This window comes from Heteronotia binoei, chromosome 1 (assembly GCF_032191835.1).
Source record: "Heteronotia binoei isolate CCM8104 ecotype False Entrance Well chromosome 1, APGP_CSIRO_Hbin_v1, whole genome shotgun sequence".
In the NCBI taxonomy this organism is placed as follows: Eukaryota; Metazoa; Chordata; class Lepidosauria; order Squamata; family Gekkonidae; genus Heteronotia; species Heteronotia binoei.
Genome location: NC_083223.1, coordinates 54,134,091 through 54,150,068, shown reverse-complemented (window position 1 = coordinate 54,150,068; position 15,978 = coordinate 54,134,091). Strand labels below are relative to the sequence as shown.

General features: G+C 40.9%; 1 protein-coding gene across 2 annotated transcripts in view; it reads left to right on the top strand.

Annotated features, from left to right (window-relative positions):
• Nucleotides 1-15,978, top strand: part of SNTG2 (syntrophin gamma 2) — a 442,273-nt gene that overhangs the window by 121,163 nt on the left and 305,132 nt on the right. The gene's annotated exons all lie outside the window — the stretch shown is intronic.

Genomic DNA, 15,978 nt, shown 5'->3' with positions numbered 1-15,978 from the left:
AAATTTTCAGTATAGCATCTAGTGCCTCTCCCCAAAATACCCCCCAAGTTTCAAAAAGATTGGGCCAGGGGGTCCAATTCTATGAGCCCCAAAAGAAGGTGCCCCTATCCTTCATTATTTCCTATGGAAGGAAGGAATTGAAAAGGTGTGCCGTCCCTTTAAATGTGATGGCCAGAACTCCCTTTGGAGCTCAATTATGCTTGTTACAGCCTTGATCTTGCTCCACCCCTAATGTCTCCTGGCTCCACCTCCAAAGTCTCCTGTCTCCACCTTCAAAGTCCCCAGATATTTCTTGAATTGGACTTGGCAACCCTAAAGCTGCCATTTTTAAATATCTTGCTTACTGCTCATTTATTCTTCCAGTAGGCTTCCCAATTCCCAGATCCCAGCGGGGGATCTCCCGTTTTTACAGGCTTCCCCTGCCCCCAGTCAGCTAGCTGGTGGGGGAAGCCCCACCCCCACAGTCACCATGTATCTTTAGAGCTCCGGCAGGTTTAGAAACCTGCAAACAAGTCCATTTTTAAAATGTGTGCCTTTAAAGCTAAGCAGGAAACAGGAAGTGCTTCATGGGAAAGTGTCAGTAACAGATTTGTCAAAGAACAGCCCCTCCCTTTGTTTTGCTTTCGTTTTCAAAGCAAGTAAAGTTGTGCAGGAACCAGACCCAGTAAGTGTTTGTGTGTGTGAGAGAGGGAGGGGGCAGAGGATTCTCTGGTTTGGAGGCCCTCCCCCTGCTTTAGAAAGCGAGGGCGGGGAGGGAAATGTCTACTGGACAATCTTTTATTCCCTATGGAGAATGATTCCCTATGGAGAATGATTCCCTATGGAGAATGATTCCCTATGGAGAATGATTCCCATAGGGAATAATGGGGAATTGATCTGTGGGTATCGGGGGCTTGAGGGGGCTGTTTTTTCAGGTAGATGCACCAAATTTTTAGTATAGCATCTAGTGCCCATCCCCCAAAACCCAAGTTTTGAAATGATTGGACTAGGGGGTCCAATTTTATGACCCCCCCCAAAGGTGCCCCTATCCTTCATTATTTCCTATGGAAGGAAGGCATTTAAAAAGGTGTGCTGTCACTTTAAATGTGATGGCCAGAACTCCCTTGGAGTTCAATTATGCTTGTCACACCCTTGTTCTGGCTCCACCCCAATGTCTCCTGGCTCCACCCCCAAAGTCTCATGGCTCCACCCCCAAAGTCCCCAGATATTTCTTGAATTGGACTTGGCAACCCTATCTTCCAGTAAAGGGGTTTTAGGACTACAAGAATCTCATACAGTAGCTAGAAGATTGAACAGTTAAAATGAAAAATGAATAAGAAAGCAGTGAAAGGAAATCTTTTGTATTTGGAAGTTATGTTTGTGAATATAATATTATCCCTTGAGGTATTGTAGGTTATATGAGCTAAATGTTTATATATAACACCAAAGGAAAGTACAGCTATTACATTTTACTCAATACAGTTGACGGTAGCTTAATACCCCTAAGTGTTTCTTTTAATGAAGAAAAGCAAAGTATTTCTTTCTTTTTAATCCTGGAAGAAATGTATACCAGAAAAATATCCACAATTTTTAAAATGACAAAACAATACATTTCTAGCAATTATTTAATAATTGGTATGAAGGCAAACACTTTTAAATAATCTAGTAGGAACTTTGGTATGCATTGCAGAACATAAATTGAATGTTCTGATAATTGGAGCGTGAACAGGAATTTCTCAGAGTTTTTTTTTTTTTCTCCTAGGAATTTTAGCTCATTTTTATTATGGTAGTATTTTCTTTTATTTTTTCCAATTCCAAATACCTTTATTGGCATAGAAATAAAAAGTACAGCATAGCAAATTTACATGGAGTTTCAGCTATAAAAACCAGTCAAACATCAAGAAGGGGAGCTAGTCTTTTGCTCTCTGATTGTTATGGCAGCCAAAAGGTACTTTGCAACCAGGCTTGTGATATGGGAACATTGGTCAGATAGTAGAAAAAAAACTAACTTTGCTTCAGATAATCCATAAAAATTAGACAGAATAGGTTTGATTATACAGTTCCACATTTCCCCATAAAAATGAGAATGAAGTAAGACATGGGTGACCATTTCAAGGTGCCTTCCATTACATGAGCAGACTGTATCCTGATAAGGGATGTTGGCAGACTTCCCAGACAATACCGCTGAGGGGTCTTCTATTTATTTATCCCCACTTTCAGTTAAAACAGTTGGGGCAGGGGTTGTTTCTTTCCTGATTCTATTCAAAAATAGTTTTCTTTGGGTTTGTTTTGTGCTGTTTTGAAGGGATCTGTTCTCTTGGCTTGTTTTACATGTTTTAACTACTTTGCATTTTAATTTTTAAAGGGTTTGTGTTTTGAGGTGTAGAATTTTCCCAATTGTTGTTTAAAAAGTTGTATCTTTTGGCATTTCTCTACTTTTGGCTTTACAATTGTTTTTCTAATAGTTGTTTTAAAGATCTTCCTGTGTTTTGTTGTTTGAGATGGTGGTTTTGTGGAGTTTTGGGTGTTTACAAGTTTAATCTGAAGAAAATGTCTGGTGAGGTTTTAATAACAGTTAACTGTAGGTCCTCACTGTAGGTTTGTGTGTGCGTATTAAGTGTCATCAAGTAATTTCTGAGTTATGGCAACCCATGACTTAATGACCTCCAAAACATCCTGTCATTAATAATAACCTTGCTCAGGTCTTGCAAACTGAGGGCTGTGGCTTCCTTGATGGAATCAATCCATCTCATTTTATGTCTCTCTCTTTTCCTGCTGCTATCAATTTTTCCTAGCATTATTGTTTTTTTTCCAGTGACTCTTGCCTTCTCATAATGTGACCAAAGTAGCTTCAGTTCAGTCATTTTAGCTTCTAGGGAGATTTTATCTACAACTCACTAATGTTAAGTGTTTATTCCCAATTTTATGTTATTTGATTGCAGTGGCTTTGCATATATTTGTCATTTATACTTGCCATATGCGAGGCTTTTTTTTTAGCAGGAACGCACAGGAACACAGTTCTGTCTGGCTTGGTGTTAGGGGGTGTGGCCTAATGTGCAAATGAGTTCCTGCTTGCCTTTTTCTACCAAAAAAGCCATGGTCATATGTACTTTGCGTTAACCTGGCTTGGCAGGGAGATTGACACAGGCAAGGTCACTGAACCAGACACTGTACAAGAGAGGCACCACATCCTTTTTTTCTTTCACTTTGAAGGGTAGACACTTATCAGGACTGCTGAAGAAACTGCTCTAACTTTTGTTTTCAAGGGAAAGATACCTAGCAGCTGGGTGTGTGTGTGTGTGTTATGTGAATAAGTTTAAAATGCTTTTTCTGCTTTTCTTTGTGCGCCTATAATTGCTTACGTGGACTAACAGCTCCTCTTGTGCTCTCCAATAAGTATGCAGAGTGGGTGTGGTTTTTCCATGCAGGCAATATTGTCACCCCACACTGCTCATGCCTGCTTCTCTGGAGGGTTGAGGAGTAGGTCTTACTGAAGGTCAACTTGCCAGCTATCCAGCTCCGGGCTTTAAGAGTGACTAGTGAGCATGTTCTTCTGTCTGCATCCTCAGTCTATGTTGAGGACAGAGGAGGGAAGATGAGAACCAATGATGAAGGGAAGCTGCAGTTCTAAGTTCCTCTGAGCCGCTGATAGTATAGGCTGAAGACTGCAGAGAACTGTGGTGTCCCCTCACTGTCTGAGGCCTTCCTTGGGGAAGTGATGTGTGTGAGTATCATGCAGTGTTTGGCTGGCTCTCTTATTACTGGATTGCTTTGGTTTGGCTTTGATTCTTTGGCTGGATATTGGATGAGTTGGGCCTGTTGTTCTGCTGGGATTCTCTGTTTGACATTGGTTCTGTGGGACTTGTTGGTTCTGTTTGCACTGGAAGGTTTTTGGCCACTGTTTCCTCTTGTTTGTTTGGCTATTGGCCTATTTGCTCTGGAGAAAAAATAGAATTCCCCCCACCCCACCCCACCCCATGAAACAGTGGGGATAAGTCAGATAATTGGGACTCCTTGTTCAGGGGCCTGCTTGAAATTTAGGAGGTTTTTGGTGATCAGACAGCACTAGCTCCCCAGCACCACTCCCACCCAGTAAAATTATCATATGACAGTGTGTGTAGTATAGCAAGGAGTTCCTAAGATTGTATGGCAGCCAGAAGTTCGTTCTTTTAGCATTATGCACTACTAGATGGTGAGCTAGACTTCTTTTTAAGGCAAGAGATGTTTCAGAGGTGCTTAGCCATTGCCTGCCTCTGTGTCAGAACCCTGGTGTCCCTTGGAGGTCACCCTTCCAATACTAGCCAGGGCTGACCCTGCTTAGCTTCTGAGACCTGATGAGTTTGAACTACCCTGGGCTATCCAGGCCAAGGCACCACCCAGTAAGAAGTACCCCACAGGGAATAGTGGAATCTGATTAATTCTGGATTCCTGGGGGGGGGGGGGGAGTGAATTGACATGCTTTACAGCCATTGTGTTCAAAAGCATTTGTGTGAGTTTCTTATAAGAAGTCCTCATTTATATGAATGGTTACTGGCTTCACAACATCAGTGCTTGATTTTCCTTAGTTAGATTAAAAGCAGCTGCAAAACTTAAAAAAAATTTTTTTTGGGGGGGGGGAATCCCTTGGTGTTTTAGAATCAAAAGGTACCATAAAATATCACAGGACTATTTATCAAGCAGCTTTCCTTTTACATATGGGGTGGTGATGAGTTTTGACAAATCTAAGATAAGCATGAACTTTCCCCATGGTATTCTGAAATAAACCTCTGGACCTTTTGAAGTTCAATATCCTCTAGTTTATAAATAAATAATTTCAGGTTTAAGAAGTGGATTGCTGTGAATTCTAGAGGGACATATAAGTAAATGTGGAAGATGTATAAGAAATTTCAATAAATGGGGTGTGAAATTAGCCTCATGGGGTCTCCTCCTATATTTTGTTTTTCCTCTTTTCCTCTATTTATTTTCTTCATTTGCAGCCTGCCTCTGTTACATAGACTTCTATTTTCCCTCATGTATAACACTGCAGCCCTTGCATATTTTTTTTAGATAATATACTTCCCCTCCCCTTTGGAGAAGTATTTTTTTTTAAATGCCTTTTTATTCTTGTAAAGTTTATTCAGATTTAGGTTAGTATTCAGTATTTACCACTTCCTTTTATTTTTCTGAATCCCCCCCTCCTAATGGTGAACAGGCTATATGTAACAAATAGAAAATTGTATTAGTTTTTTGACTGACAGTGCAGCCCTAGACATATTTATACCCTCCTAAGTCTATTGAAGTCAATGGTTTTAGTCAAGTGCAACGCTGCTGAAAGTTACACTTTTAAAGACCCTATATGAGTTACAGCATACTGGCTCGGATACCAAAGTATACTTCTAGTAACAATCCTTTTCCTTCAGGGGAATGGGACTTTCTTACCTCCCCTCTGTAGCCTAAAATGTTCCAGTGAAGTGGGGTACCCTCAGGAATAGAATTGCTCTCAGTAGTGGCCTATTGGGAGCTTGCAATTGGAGGAGAAATTGGTAACCCCCTTTTTGGTTAGTAGAAATTTACCACTGGATCCAAGCCATTATGTTAGACATATTGCAATAAAATCTCATGCTCCTGATCAGTATCCCAAATACATGTGAACTCTTAGTATGAAGAGATATTACTGTTAATGCATAACATTTTTAGTTGGGTTTATGAGTATGAAATAAACCTGACCTGGATATCCCAGACTAACCTGATCTTGGCAGATCTCAGAAGCTAAGCAGGGTCAGCCTTGGCTGGTATTTGGATGGGAGACCTCCAAGGAATACCAGGGTTGTGACCTGGAGGCAGACAATTAGGGTTGCTCACTCTGTGTTGGAAAAAATTCCTGGAGATTTGGGTGTGGAGCTTGAGGAGGGTGGAGTTTGGGGAGCAGACTTACTTCAATGGGGCTGTAATGCCATAGAGTTCACCTTCCAAAATGGCCACTTCCTCCAGGTGAGCTGATCTGTGCTGCTTAGAGATCAGTTGTAATAGCAGGCGATCTCTAGCTACCACCTGGAAGTTGGCAACTCTACTGGCAATGGCAAACCACCTTTGAATGTTTCTTGTCTTGAGAACCTTACAGCAGGGGTGGCCAGCAGTAGCTCTCCAGATGTTTTTGCCTACAACTCCCATCAGTCCCAGCCAGCATGGCCAATGGCTGGGGCTGATGGGAGTTGTAGGCAAAAAACATCTGGAGAGCTACTATTGGCCACCCCTGCCTTACAGGGTTGCCATAGGTCAGCTGTGACTTGACGGCACTCTCCTCCACCGTGCATGTCAATAGTTCTTGCATGTGTAAACCTCAATATAATATACCAGAAAAAGTGTCTTCAGTAAGAGTGTAACAAAAGACCTCAGTAATGGAGTGAGATGGACAAATTAACAAGAACTTTAAGAGACTATGATTTGGATGTGTTTAAAAAGGAGTGGAAGAAATTTAGAGGATATATAGAGAAAGAGTGGAATGTAAAAAGACATTGGACAATTTTTTAACATGAATATGAGAAAAGAAAGATATTGAACTTTGATTGGTTAAGGGTACCTTTATAACTGAACTTAAGTATATAACCTCAGCGGGAGTCTAGTAATGGAGGGAGGGGGGATTGGAAAATATCATATGGATTAGAGATAGTAATGATATAATTAGATATTGTTACCATATGTTATCAATAAAATTGTTTAAACATAACAAAAGACCTCAGTAACAAAAGCCCTCTTTACTGTACTATGCCTTTTGGATAGGTTCTTTCATACTCCTGAATGTACTGGGGCTAGGGTTGCCAGTTCTGTGTTGGAAAATACCTGGAGACTTTGAGGGTGGAGCTGGGAAAGGGTGGGGTTTAGGGAGGGGAGGGGCCTCAGCATGGGCCAATGCCATACAGTCCACCCTTCAAAGCAGCCATTCTCTCTCTCTCTCTCTCTCTCCAGTGAAATATATATTGAGAACCTTACAGGGTTGCCATAAGTCAGGAAAATACTCTACATTTTGTTGTTGTTAAATATTTTGCCCCCACCATTTTGATAGATCAGGGTAGTTTGGAAGGAATGCTGAAAATAAATATATATAGCAAATATTCCAGAATAAAATCTGTATCTACCATGAGAGGAAGGAATAAGAAAAAAGAACCAGCCTTTAGAACAGAAATACAAGTATTACTGAGGAGTCAAAAAATGTTCTGCCTAATAATGATGATTTGTAGGGTGGGACCAAGACTTGCATTAGCAATTGACAAACAGAGGTAGTTGCCAGGGCCCAGGAACTACCTAGGAGGCCCATGGCTAGCAGGCAACTTAGGAACTGGCTTTAGTGTTTGGGTGATTGCTAAGAGTCCTGGAAGTTCAAACCATTTCTAAAACTCTTCAACTGCCCGAGACCCAGCTGGAAGCAGGTCAAACCTTTAGGAATCTGTGTCTGATTCATTGGTACAAAATGACATAGGAACCAATGAGGCTAAGAGCCAAAGAATTCTTAAAACAGCCAGGAGATTTGCAGAGTTTTGTTGGGGAAGAGTTGCAGGTTAAAGGTGTCCTAGTTGAGGGGAGATGTGACCCTCACACCAATTCTACAATAGCAGTTGCTCCACCCTGCAGCTTCTGCATTCCTTGACTCAAGCAATCAATTCCCCACCAGTTGCTGCATGGCTGCATTTTGACCCATGTCTTCCTGATTTCTAAAGAACAAGATCAGGAAGACACAGGGAAAGTTGGAGGAGGATGGAAGATGGGGAGGAGGCTAAGAGAGCGAGGAAGATGGGAAAGAAGCTAAGAGAGTGAGTGGATCAAAGAGAATCCTCTTTCAGTCCAAAAAAGGAGAAATAGTTTCTAGTAAAGAGAAGTGATCCTTGTCCAGTTAAGAAGGAAAATAGCTTCTAGAAAAGAGGAGTGATCCCTAGTTTGTGTATAAAAAAGATTTTGGGAACTTGATTGTCTATTACTGCCTTCTAAGCTTTACTTGTCAGTGAAACTTAGAAACCTATGCTTGAGTGTTTAAGCAGAAATGGAAAAGAGTCCATCTGACCTTTTCTTTCCAAATTAAATAAAATACTTTATTTATTTTGAATTTTCAAAAGCCTATCATGTGCTACTTCAAAAGCGGAGTATAAGAAGGTAATTTTGTCTCTTCCCTCAATTCCCTGTGTTGAGCCAGCATATAAAATAAAGTGACTGGGTGGGGCAGCTATAGACAAATAAGAAAATAGATAAAGGGGCTGCTCAGGGTGGGGCAGCTATAGACAAATAAGAAAATAGATAAAGGGGCTGCTCAGAAGGGAATATCCTGCATGTGAGGGAGGGAAGAGGGCTAAACCTGTATATTTTGAGCCAGTGTACTACTGAATACCAGTTGCTGGAAGGTGACAGCAGGGGGAGACTTGGGCTGTGTATCTTTGTCACACAGCAGGGGCCTAGGAAGACCTTCTACTGGCTGCCACCACTCTGTTAAGGGTCTTCGTAGGAGGTCCCAGAGCATCCAACCACCTCTGTCTTCCTTATTAGTAAAAACCTCTTAACCATGACCAAGGAGATGTGAGGACCCAGGCAGAATAACAACAAAAAGAAGTTTATTATTAGTGATCTAAAACAATAAGTGGGTGATAAAAATTTAGTTATAGTGAATATGAAAACAGTAATGGTTGGTGCAAATAAATAGAAGCCCTGACGCAACTAACTAGACATTCACTGCTACTAATACCAAACTCACCACCTCCTTTGGGTGAGGGATTTCTTCCCAGCTGCAAGCTCTCTAGACTATAGCTTGCCTCCAGCTCAGCCTTCCAGAGAGAAAACCTCCCTGCCTGCAGCCTCTTCTGGATATAACACACCCTGTCTGTATTTGGCCCTTTTAAGCTTTCCTCCCAGGACTCACCCCTCTCTGGGCTAGTTTCCCTCCCAAACCTTGCCGCCCAGTAAGAAGAACAGAAGGGATTCTGGCAGGCCCATAGCTACAAGGGGGGGGCTAGCCCCCTCCGTTCAACCTCCCCCCTCAATCTCTGTGGCCCCTCCATTGGGCCAAGACCTCCCCTTGGGTGGCTCTGCACACTCTATCAAGCACAATCTTTGTTCTCTTTCGCTCTGCCTGCTCTGTGCCCAGCTCCTCCACCCCCTCCCCATCCACCCCTCTTCCAAGGCTTGCCGTCCCCAGCCCGCTCCTCCGCTAGTGTCTTTGTGCCAAAAATAAAGTGATCCAAAGCCAGTTTGCAAGATCAGTAGCAGGGGAGGGGAGGAGGAGGAGAGGAACCAGGAAGGAAACCAGCAACCTCAGAGAAGGACTCTGGGACTTGTAGTTCCCACTTCCTACCACTCCTGACAGAATAAGAGAGCATAAAATGGGGCAGGGAACTACAAGTTCCAGCATGCTCTCAGAAAGAGCACTGGGCACCCATGACATTATTCTGAGATGGGGAGAGTTGGACAAATGAGTGGAAGAGATGGAAAGTTATAGTAAATAGAGCCGTTATAGTTATACAGTAGTATATAGAAAGTTATAGTAAATAGAACTTGGTGAGTTGGGGAACTGACTGTTATTCCCTCTCAAATACCTCAAGCTGTGGGAGAGCCTATTTATTACAGTCTGTCTTTGAAGGTGTTGAACTTGAAATAATAATTTAATACACAGTAATGATAAAACAGTTTGCCAGGGCCGAGCTTCCCCTTGTTTTATCTTGCAGCAGGCTGCCCAGTTTTTTTTTCATTGTGACGTTATTTGTGATGTCATTTTGGCTCTACGCCCCCCCCCATCTAAAATTTATCCCCTGGGCTCCCCCTCCAAAATTTTTATGGCTACGGGCCAGGACTCTGGGAGATGTAGGCTCTCTGTAGTAACTCCTAGGCAGGTTTTTCTGGATCCTATAGGCCTCACTAGGATCATGACCATCTTCTAATCTAGGACATTTTGCTGACTACTTTTGGGGAAAACAGGATGCTGGTAAATGGACCTTTGGCTTGCTCATCCAGCAAGGCTCTTTTTATGTTTTTAGTCAAATGAGTTCAGTTGAAATATTATGTACTTGCTGTGTCTGCATCTTGTTAACAGCATTTGTAGGGATGGAAAGAGCTTGGCTAGATCTTTAGGTTTCCCTCTATCCTTCTCCCTTGTTGAACTTTACAGAATATATGTCTGGCCCCATTGTTTTCAGTTTCTTTCATCTGTATCATTAAAATTGTCTTTTTAAATTCTCCTCATCCTGTGCAAACATGTTAGCAGGCAAAGGTTTTCCTGTCATGAGAAAGAATGATAGAGTGCCTAGACTGACTGGGAAGACTGTGTGGTGTCTGAGGATGAACCAGTGCAGCACAGCCAAGGAGGAGCTGCAGTAGTGGTATATGGCTTGTCTGAAATGCATCAGGTAAGGGTAGGTCTCCATGAAGATGAGCTGTGACAGCTGTTCTTATCAGCCATATCTCCTGTGATTGACCTGAGACTCTAGTAGCAGGACCAGATCTACATGTTTTTTGAGGGGGGGGCAAAATTAAAAAATGATACCCCCTTATGCGCCCATTCTATTTTATGGGCCCATAGAATAGAATGGACTTCATACCCAATTTGACGCTCCTCCTCCAGCGGCAAACGCCTCCTCTGCCCGTCCCTAGATCCCTAGATCTAGCCCTGACTAGTAGAGAAGGTGTGACTAGAGCAGGAAGGGATGGTACTGAAAAGAAAAAGCAAAGATGGAAAGCCAGCAAAACAAATAAATGAAAATGGAGCTGGCCCTGTCTAGGATAGATTAATCCTTCCATATCTTCTCAGAGATTTTGTTTCACAGTGTGGGGACCATAGAGAAGGCTTTTGGTTGAGTTCTCTCCAAATAAGCCAGTGATGATGAACACAGTGACCAGAGCAAGGACATATAGGACTGGCACTAAAACCTGAAGTTATCTGTACTACCCAAATAGGGTACATGGTGGATTGTGAATATCTGATAAGAAATGTATAAAGCTAAAATGTACCGCAACATTCCATACCTCTAAGGCTAGGAACATTGATCCCAAGAGAGCTAAATGAAGACTTATTTAGAGCTTCTCAGTCTATTATAAAGATCTTTCCATGAGTAATGGCTCTCTCATTAGTGCCCTATGCTGCTAATTACTTACAGGTGCTACAGTGTTAAGAGCAGTGAGCTATAAAGACCAGGTAGTCTGGCTATTTTTCCATCCATGAACAGCATTTCTAAAGATTTTCTCCTTAATTAATTTTGTAAGCAATACATTGGCCATACAGCACCATGACTCAGCTAGTCTAGTACATGAAATAGAAGTTGTATAATAGTACACATATAGTATCAAGGGAGGCTGTAGTCCAGTTACAATAGATTACAGTGGATGCATGTCCAATGTGTGTGTGGAATAATTCTTATGCTATATTCAGTGCATTTACAGCTAAACATGTGATTTAAAACTGAATTTATCCAGACAATGGTCCCCAGTTTCATATGTAAAGTGAATGTGTGTTGGCTTCTTATAAAAATATGCACACATGCAGTATATGTGCAGGATATGCTATGCATGCTGTAACATGATCAGAGTTGCTGTCTCACTAGAAGTAAGTTTATATTAGTTTTGTTTCAATTTGTTGTACTGATTTGGTCTTTTAATTCACCAATTCAATATACATTTTTTCTTTTCTATAGTTACATGTTTTATTTAATTTTAATAAGTTGACATTATTTTCATTTATATTAAATATCTATAGGGCAACAGGATTTGAATCATAGTGATTTCAACTGGAGAGATAAACTAGGGAAAACCTTTTGTATGGATTTGCTAAACACACAGTTACTTCAATTGAATCAATACTGTTATGAATTTTACAGTTTAGATTGATCTGCAGAATGCATTGGCTATTGACAGTATTTTCTAATATGAATATTTTTATTTTTTTTCAAAAAAGTGGGATACAAAAGGGGAAGAGAAGAGTATAGATTCATCAATACTTTTCAAATATTATTAATAGTTACAAGTAAAGTCAACTGTTTTGATAGAAATATATATTTCAAATGTGAGAGCAGATAGTAAAACATAGTAAAACATCATTACTACAGTATTTTAAGGTAGATTACTATTATTATCTATTTATTTATATTCCGCCTGTTCCCCATAGGGGCTCAGGGCGGAGTACAGCATGAATAGTAAAATCACAATAAAATCAACATAACAATAAAACAGCATTACAGTAAAACCAATTTCGATATACCGTCTAACAGAATAGTTCAGCAGGAAAGGAGAGGTCCCCTGTGCAAGCACCAGTCATTTCTGACTCTGGGGTGATGCTACTTTCACAACGTTTTCATGGCAGACCTTTTTACAGGGTGGTTTGCCTTCACCAGTCATTACACTTTCCCCCCAGCAAGCTGGGTACTCATTTTACCGACCTCGGAAGGATGGAAAGCTGAGTCAACCTGAAGCTGGCTACCTGAATCAGCTTTCGCTGGGACCAGATGGCATAACAATATGATACAGCAAAACGGCGCAGTAGGATAGTACAGGAGGGGAGGCCAGCCGATTCTATCTTTAAAAAAATAAACAAGAATTTTCTTTGTTGTATATTCTATTAACAATAAAAATTGCATCTTTTGCAGTTAGACAAAAATTCTGTGCTAAATTTAAACAGTTCTAAAAACCTAGATATTATCTTAATCATTTCACAATTGCTAAGTCTTATTCTTACAAAATATTTAAATGCTAATAGAATACTGAACGATAAAAAAAGTTAAAACTGTCATCAATATCTTCATTGCCTTTGATATAATATTTAAGTAGTTTCAAGAATTAAGTCATTTAACTATCAACTTGGTGTGGGCCATGAGGAATGGGCCAGGAACTGGGCAGAAGTCTGTAGAGTGATTTAAAAGGCAGGCAGTGGCTAGCAACAATTACCTTACGGGGGAGAGCACCAGCCAACAGAAGGGCTTTTTGAGTCAGTTGAGAAGGCCAAGGGAAGGAAGCCCCAAGGGCAGCTGTTGTTCCATTGGCTTAGAATGAGCTGTGTCTCTATCCTCAGAGAGAGAGAGAGAGAGGTGGCCCCACCACTGAACAACACTTTATTAGGTGGATCCTCCTGCAACCAAGGAGGACTGAGCAGGTCATGTCCAAATAACTAGATGGTGAACCAAGAGTTGGAGAAGAGAGGGCGAAAGGTGCTGTAATGCCCCCCATTCTGCGGCTCATATTGAATAAAGGCAATGATGAAGTAACCCTGGACTCTGACCCTCAGGAGGCAGAGTTCAACAGCATCCTTATAAGCAACATTTTAATCAAATGTTTGTGTGGCTAGTTTATATGTTTACAAAGCATCAAAAGGAAAAGATATCCACATTTCAATAAAATGGAATTTAAACTGGGAAAAAATCAAATATGTAAACAAAAAAATCTAATAGAAGTGCCTTTCTGATGTATAATTTTTTACGATTATCTTTTCCAATAATAGTGTCCAGTAAATTGGCACAAAATAAACTTTCTATTCTATTTTTAAGTTTTCTGCTTATTGATTTTATATCAGTCCCCTATCATTTGGTGCTTCCAATCAGATACATTTATGTCAAACAAGTTTGCTTTTGCACACAAAGCAATTCATTTTGTGCTATATCAGTACAAATAAATAGGTCAAATGTATGGATTCAGAGTTCTATATGCCAATAGCATCATGAAATTAGTCTGCTGCCCTCATTGAAAGAAAAACAGATTTGCAAACATTTTGAAAGACTTTAAATATCAAGCATAAAAATGGTTTGAGAAAAGCATTTGCTCATTATCATGGCCTCCATCTCACATAGGGGACTGCATGTGCACAAGCCAGCTGTGGAAAAGATTTCCAAAGCTTTCTAGCACACTAGGAGCACACCTCCTCCTTCTGATGCTTTCCCACTGGAACAATCACATGACCAGGAGAAGAGGTACTACTACCTCAGTTATCTTTTTGCCTCTGCAAAGAGAGGATCTCCATTGCTGTTCTGTGTCCCCACCCCCCAACCTCATTCTTGAGAAGAAACTTTCTCTCAAAACAGCGCTTTTTAAAAGGTCTTGGCTGCATGCCATCTGAATAAAGGTATCTTCCCCCACTCTGAGGGAGACTCGGGTTCAAATGCATTTATGCCTGAAAACCTGATTGCAGCCTTGGGCCCATAACATTCTCTTAACCTGACCTGCCTCACAGGGCTCTGGTGAGGATGGAATGAAAAAGTATAAAATATAAGGCACCCATGTGTTCTACTCAAAACAGCTGCCTCATAGGATAGTTTCTGATGTGCAAACCATAATTATTAGCTGATGTTACAGCCTCTACTACAATCCTTTAGCCAATTCCACTGGTCATCTCTGTTCTTGATGGCCTGCAGGTTAGATAGCACTTCATCGCTAATTCAGCCACTGCAGAGTATGAGTGCTATAAACTGCCAAGTTGGGAAGCAGAATTTCTCTGCCACACTTTCCCTTTAAGTTGTGAATCAGGCGGTCAATATGGCCCTTTTACTATAAAGGGAGCTTGACGTACTCTGTCTGACAGCCTATGCTGGTGATATATATGACAAATCTGTTCCTTTAATCTGGGCCAGTCTTTTCACACTGCCTTAGTCCATGCTAGGAATTAATGTTGGGGTAGAGGAAGACTCCACAGAGATGCTATGAATTCTTCACTTCAGTTGGACAACACTCTGGAGAGTACAGGCTTGCTGTCAGACCCGTAAGAGTTCTTCTTCTCCCCTTCAAATAATGTAGTATCTCAGGGTTGTGCACACAGAATCAGATAAACCAATTCTATGACTCTTTGATTCTATGATTTTAGTGTAGAATGTCAGTTTAGGGACAGGGCTAAATCAGGATTAAAGGTCTAGTGCGAAATTAGTAAGAGAAAGAAAAAATTCTCTGGTCTGCTGTCTTTTCTACCATTCACAGGTTTCCTACAGTTCTTTTCACATCTATGTCATTCTGTGGGCTCAGATCCAAGATCTTCCCACTTCTCCTCTGAATCTTATGATGTGTATTATGGTTTTTAAGCTTTTGCTTGGCTATCTTCTTCATTGACCTCTCTACCATTCCTGCAGACAGTCCCTCTGCCATTGTGGATGGAAGCTCCCAGTAGTAGAACTGCAACATTCCCCTTTATTTGGGATTATACCTTGGCTCTTTTAGAAAATGCAGAGATTAGAGTGGCCCATGTGAGGCTGCTATATTGTTTTCTCTGCTCTGTTAATGGCTGGTTGTTGATCATTTCATGGGGCAATCTATCTCATTGACTGAGTTTCCTTTTGCATTTCTTACTCTTTAGCAAGTCCAGGGCTTTTTTTGAGCAGGAACACACAGGAACACAGTTCTGGCTGGCTTGGTGTTGGGGGTGTGGCCTAATATGCAAATGAGTTCGTGCTGGGGGTTTTCTACAAAAAAGTCCTGTTTTAAACAATGGAGATGTCAGGGGTATGGCCTAATATGCAAATAAGTTCCTGCTGGGCTTTTTCTACCAAAAATGCCCTGAGCAAGTCCTTATTTTACTAAGATAGTTAGCTTTTTTTGGCTTCCACGGTTGATTTTCTGGCATTTTTATGTATCAATACGTGGCACCATAACAAAATTTGTATTTTTGGTGTATATTTCACCCTTCAGGGAATCCCCAGGTTTATTTATTTCTTTTGAGACACAGCTACTGTACATCATTCTTAACTTATATTGTATTTATTTATATTACTTGTATTGATGTATACTGTTTTATTGTTATATCGATATTTTATATCATGTCTTGTAAGCCGCCCTGAGCCTGCCTTGGTGGGGAGGGCGGGGTATAAATAAAATTTTATTATTATTATTATTAATCTGGTGGTCTCAGCACTGCATTTTTCTCACAGCACTTCTTTTAACTCTGAGCCTCTGAAAATTAGTGTTATCTTAGATGCCTCTTCCCCTAAAGTGTGGTCTCATCTGTGGTCATGTGTTTCCCAGTGGCTCCTGATCTTCTGCAAAAAGAGAAAAGAGGTGCCAGAACTCTCATGAAGGAAATCA